General features: G+C 20.1%; 2 pseudogenes; both read left to right on the top strand.

Moving 5' to 3' along the window:
* LOC102673874 overlaps nt 1–146 on the top strand; it is a 5,349-nt pseudogene extending 5,203 nt beyond the window's left edge.
* A 4,182-nt stretch (nt 147–4,328) lies between these two features.
* LOC102675189 overlaps nt 4,329–6,407 on the top strand; it is a 4,536-nt pseudogene continuing 2,457 nt past the window's right edge.

Genomic DNA, 6,407 nt, shown 5'->3' with positions numbered 1-6,407 from the left:
ACATCGTTTTCATATTTTACCTTGATATACTCGATGCAATAGAATCGCTGGTATCATGTTAAATGTATTAGTATTGAAATAAATAATTATTATTATTCTACACTTCATTTTCATATTTTTTTTTATTTTGTTTATTCTCCTTGTCAATATTTGCTCACTTATAATCACTAAATATTCTATAATTATTTTCTCGAATTGCTAATTAATTTATGTCATTTGTTATCGATCATTTCGATACCATTATAAATAATCTAGAGTACTTATTATTCTGCAAATGTATTTTTTTAAAATTATTGATTTCTTTACTTATTTATTTCTTAATTTTAAAAAAAAATAGCCATTTCATTTTTGATATAATCCTTTTCACACCATTCAGAAAAAAGATATTGAAAATATATATGAGAAAAGATGAATATAAAAAAAAATAAAAACTACTATAACTTATAATAATAACTTATAAATTATACGCAAGAAAAATATGTATCAATCTACATGATTAATTACGAATTTTCAAAGGAAAATATTATTTATTTAAGTGTTTACATTACAATTTTCTTATAAATTCCGCACAACTATGTAGGATTTTAAGAAAAAATATATTTCCTGGTGCGTAATAAAATGTCAATTAATTTTAGATTTTTCTTTTAATTTTATACATATGCAAATGGAAAAACACTAATAATGTAATCAGTCAATTGTTCGAAAATTAAAGACTTATCTTTTTTTTAAAAAAATTCTTATTTCATTAAACTTCTTCTTTCCGTTCTTTTTCAAATATGATGACGAACTCTTCTTTTTGAGATCTATATCATAAATATACTTGTCAAAGTTTAAACTGAATGAATATTGCACAAATGTGCTGCCCGAACTGATGCTATTACTCAAAGATCCACGTACTTTGAGTAAATGAATGATAATTTGTGATTGATTGACTACTGTAATGATTCTATACTCTGATGCGAATTCTATCGTTTTTGAATTCTATCTAATCTATATTCTATTTTTATTCTAATTGATCTGATCTGAAAGATTATTACGGACCTTGATTTTTCCTCCAAGCATCATTTTTTGTGAAAATGAAAGCAAAGAGGGATTAGAAAAAGCAATGATCGCATTGGAGGACGGTTTCGAGGGATGGATCCTCGCAGAATCGTATCGCAGCGCGTGGGAGTCAGGACTTATGCGCGATAATCCATTGCAACATACTAAACACGCAAGTGCGACTTGTGAAGTGGCCATTATTGCTATATCTCTGTTTAAATTGAGGATCTGAAAGGAGTTGGAAAATTGTAATCGCTCATAAATTATTGTAAACTATTAAACATTTTCGAGTTGTTAAAAGATATATATCCAAGTTATCTGATTGCTTCACAAGTCTTGGATTTGTCTTTAAAAACATTTTAACTTCAAGATTGAAATTTAAAACTATTTTTCGCATTTATATAATATTAAATTTTTATAAATATAATTAAAAAATAAGAAATAAATTAAATAGATGTTTCTTTTCTTCATTAAATATAATAATTTATAGTTGCTATAATTTGTATGTGAATTTTATAAGTTTCTATATATAAATTTTACAAACATTCACATTTATTTAAGGCAGAATATATGTATTTATAATATATTGAAATTTTTATAAATCTTTAAATTTTAAAGACTTTGTTTTTGAATATTTTCATCAATGAAACAATACGTAGTTGTTATATTCTTCAATACGTAGTTATTATATTATTATACTTTTTATTATACTTTTTATTTTAATTTTATTTTAATTTTAATTCTTTATAAATTAATACTTTTAAATATTGAAATTGAAGTTATTATATAATCAATACCGTCATAAAATTAAATATAAATTATATAATATATATATAATTAATAATATATATATAATAAATTATGCTGTGATATATACTTTATATTTCATATTTATTAATATTATAATAATTATTTTTAAATAAAATTCAGCTTTTATTAATAAATTAATTTATTGAAACAATTATTTCATTATATATGTTTATAGTTATTTTCGGTTTAATAAATTATATTTTTTTACAATGTGATAGTGAAAAAGGAATACATTACTTTTGTTATTTTTACAAATATCTCTTAATTTGTTTAACTACAAAAAAATTATTGAGATTGTTATCATCTTATTAAGATTATTTCTATTTTTAATTCCTTTAATTATAATAAATATTAAAATTTAATAATATTAATGTTGATTATAAATAAATATAAATATTAATATTCAATAATCGTGGAAGCTAATATTTTTTTTTTTAGGTTTAAAATAATCTTTAATTGGCTTAAAAAGTTCTTCTTTTGTAAAAATCTCAATCAAGCATTCAATAAAAAAAAAATATTTTGTAAATATTGTACTTAATTTTAATTTCTAATATACTTATTGTTAGAAAATATACAAAACGAAAATAATAGCAATGTTTCATCAACTCTCAAAATGGTACACATGTGTAGTATAATATTCAAAGATATAGAATGAGAAAAGATATAAGAAACGAAATTGCATTTCAGTTTTCTTATTGTTAACAAATTGATCAATAATTCGATTGAATGGCTTGATGAAAACCAAAACAACAACGAATTTCTGTTTGGATGTATATATATTATAAAAATATAAGCTATCTCTGAAAAGAAGATTATAAAAATCAATACAATAAAAATAATTAATAGACATATATGTGTGATAAGCCATAGCTAACAATGAATAGATTTTGATTAGATTGATAGAGAATAAAAGAATTGGATACGTGGCAATACCGTATCATAATGTCATTTACGTAGCACAATTTCTCAATGAAAAATAATTGTATATTAAAAGTAAAAAACTAAATATATTAATACTATGGCTTTCGTGTCAATAAAATAATTAAAATATGTATTATAATACATAATACATAAAATATAATAATGAAGATATGTAAATATTATATATTATAATATTACTATAATATTTTAAAAGTCAAAAATTTTATTACTATTTATTTTTTTTTTTTTGCGCATAGAACATTAAATTAAAGATCAGAAAATAATATCCAATAATAATAATATCTATACAATATCTAATAATAATAATAATAATAAAATCTAATAATAATAGTTTTATGAGTGTAAAAATACATATTCTTTGGTTACAATGATAATGTTATTGTTGTTTCATAGTAAGTATTTTTGAGATTATTTTCCAAATTGTTTGAATCTAAAAATCAAAATTTTTCTCTATATGACTTTTCTTCATATAATATTGAAAAATTTTTACAGAATTTCGAAAAATTCAGAAAATAAAATATTTTTTTTCATTTTAATGATCATATTTAATGATCAGAATTGAATTATTTTCAAATTTTGTTTATTTATTTATTTAATATTTCTATAATATATGTATTTGATAGATTATATTTGAAATTTATAAATATTTTTTCGAATTATCTTATTTAAAATTTATTTGTTCTTTGTTAATTTATTTATGTTTTTCTTATGTCTATAAATTCATATCAATAATAAAATTATATTGATCATTGTTTGTAATTCATTTGATTTTGTGATATTAATTTTATGTTCAATCTTCAATTCTAATATTGTAAAAATATATACATGTCTTCTATTATATATATTTCTGATAAAATTGCATTGGATTTTATATTCAAAATATATCCTATATATTTCATGTTGCATTATTTTAATAAATTACATTAACGTACAATTTCATTCAAAATCAAATTAAAAATAACAAAATTGCTCGTTGCAGTGTTTGAAATGATTATTTATATAATATGAATACGACATTCAATATATAACAATTATTTTAAACAATAATTAGTATAATTGCTATAACACATTAATATCTCTCACATAAAATCACTTATATATTACCATTTAAGTCAAACGTATCCTTCTTTATTGTTGTCTTCCAATTTCTCTTCGTTATATTCTCTTTGTCCAGTTGAATGAAATAATAATATAAAGTATTCATAACTGAATAAAATAACGATACATATAAGGAAGAAATTCTCTTGTAGAATAACTGGAAGATACTATTCACCATAACAAACTTCCATTCTTTCCATTTTTTCGAACAGAAGAGGAAAAAATAAAGAAAAGATTGAAGGAAAATAAAGATAAATAATAAAAGAAACAAGAAACTTGAAAACTGTAATTTTTCTCGAAATCAATGTCTATTATGGAAAAATTCTATGCTGATTTTTTATATGTTATTTTGTAAAAAACATTGTGAATAAAATCGATCAATACTAATTTATTAATTATTATATATCATACTTTTATTACTACAGACAAATGACATATGGAAATACAAGAGAGAAAAATAATTGTATAAATAAAATATCAAACTGAGGTATACTCGAATGATTCTTCGAATTCTATATGACAGTCGATATCTGACTAGAAAGATGAACGTATTCGACGAACAATATAACAATTATCGTACTGCGTTGAAAATTGTAGGATTATGGCCGTACAATAATTCGATCTATGTGCGGATTCAGAGATTATTATTATTGATATTTTTTCTTGGCAATATAATATTTCAGGTAACGAAAATTATAATTTTTCATTGTATTTTTACTTAAATGATTTATAAATAGAATGTATTAATGTTCCTTTTTTTAAATTAATAATACGTATTTATTCTATTTACATAAAGTAATAATATATTGATATTTTACAATTTTAAATTTATGATTAATATACAGATATTAATATGTACACATATTTTATTTTCTTTAAAAATTAATTTTAGAATCTATCGATTATAGAATTCCTCTATCAATATATATACATGTATCGATTTTTAACAAAAAAAAAGAACTAAAGAGTAAAATTTAATTTTACATTTTTCGCAAATTTTACATAACATAATCTTCTTTTATAAATTATTTCTATCTAATCAAAGAACAATTTCACTTTAGAAAATTAAATTAAATTTAAAATTAAATTTGAAACTTTTACCTAAAAAACTTTCAAATCTATTCTTTTCGAAAAAAAGTTTCAAACGAAAAAATCTTATTATATTTTTTCTTTTTCACTCTATCTGCTTATATATGCTGTTTGATTAGATTTTGTATACATATATAAAATAATATACTAAAATCAATATCTACAAAATTTTATCTTTATATTTATATTTCTCACTTCTATTTGTGATTTTATTTTTGTTTTACTGTAATATTATACATACAAATGATGATAATGATAAAAACATGATTAAAATATTAGATTATCGTTAAAAAAATTAAAAATTTTTTAAGCATTATATTAATCAATGAATAGAATATATTTTTAGATTGTGTCATTTCTAAAATCTGAAATTACGTTATGAAACTGTATTTTAATTGTCTACAACTTATCTACTTATGATAATTTCGTTATGATATGTATGTTTTATAGTATTTTTCCCTATGGTAAGTAAAAATTAAATTATTTTAAATATTTTCATGGAAATATATTTATTTCTTATTTTATTTGACATAGATAAAATATTTATTTCATCATATACGTATAGAGGAAAATATAGTACAAGATTCAATAGAAACACGAATACGAACAAAATGCATCGATTCTTGTCATATGATCGATATTCTTCTTTGTAAGAAATGTATAATTTCTTTGGCGATATTAATCTATATTACATTATTATTTAAATATTTAAATATATATATAAATATTTGTACATATTCATTAATAATATTGTATATCTATTATTTTCATCTATTATATATGTAAAATCTTTATATATATATAACTATAATATTTGTAATCTTTTTATATGTTATTTTGTAAAAAACATTGTAGGAAACATTGTTAAATAAACTATTGAATGATCTTTCTAAATTTTAGGGATAACTTATGCAATTATTGCATTCTGCAGTATATTCTTATTATCCTATAACATTGGATTTTATAATATCTTTAAACGAATCTCGTATACGCATCGTACATTATATTACAGTATTTTCTGACAGAAGAATCATATATGTTAATATTCTATGTTCTATATAATTCTATATTGAATTATATGCTTTTTACGATATTTGGAATATTATCTGCAACATGTACGGAATCGATACTTGGAGTTTATAGTTATCATACAGGCGTGTTATTTAAAATTATTAGGTAAGTAAAGTTATCATACTCATCTCATAATACTTATTATAATATACTTATTATAATATTAATAAATATTAATAATTACTGTATTTACAACATTTCTTACAATATGAATTAATAGTACAATATGAATTCATAAGATTGTAATTAACAAGATCGCATAATATTCGTAAATTTAATATTTGAAATGTTATATTTTCCTTATTACTTATATATAATATTAATATATAGGATATATTATACTTTAAGTAATATAT

The sequence above is a fragment of the Apis dorsata genome, unplaced genomic scaffold, assembly GCF_000469605.1.
Source record: "Apis dorsata unplaced genomic scaffold, Apis dorsata 1.3 scaffold_758, whole genome shotgun sequence".
Taxonomy (NCBI): domain Eukaryota; kingdom Metazoa; phylum Arthropoda; class Insecta; order Hymenoptera; family Apidae; genus Apis; species Apis dorsata.
The sequence above is the reverse complement of the archived record's forward strand: the minus strand, read 5'-3'. Positions and strand labels throughout refer to the sequence as shown.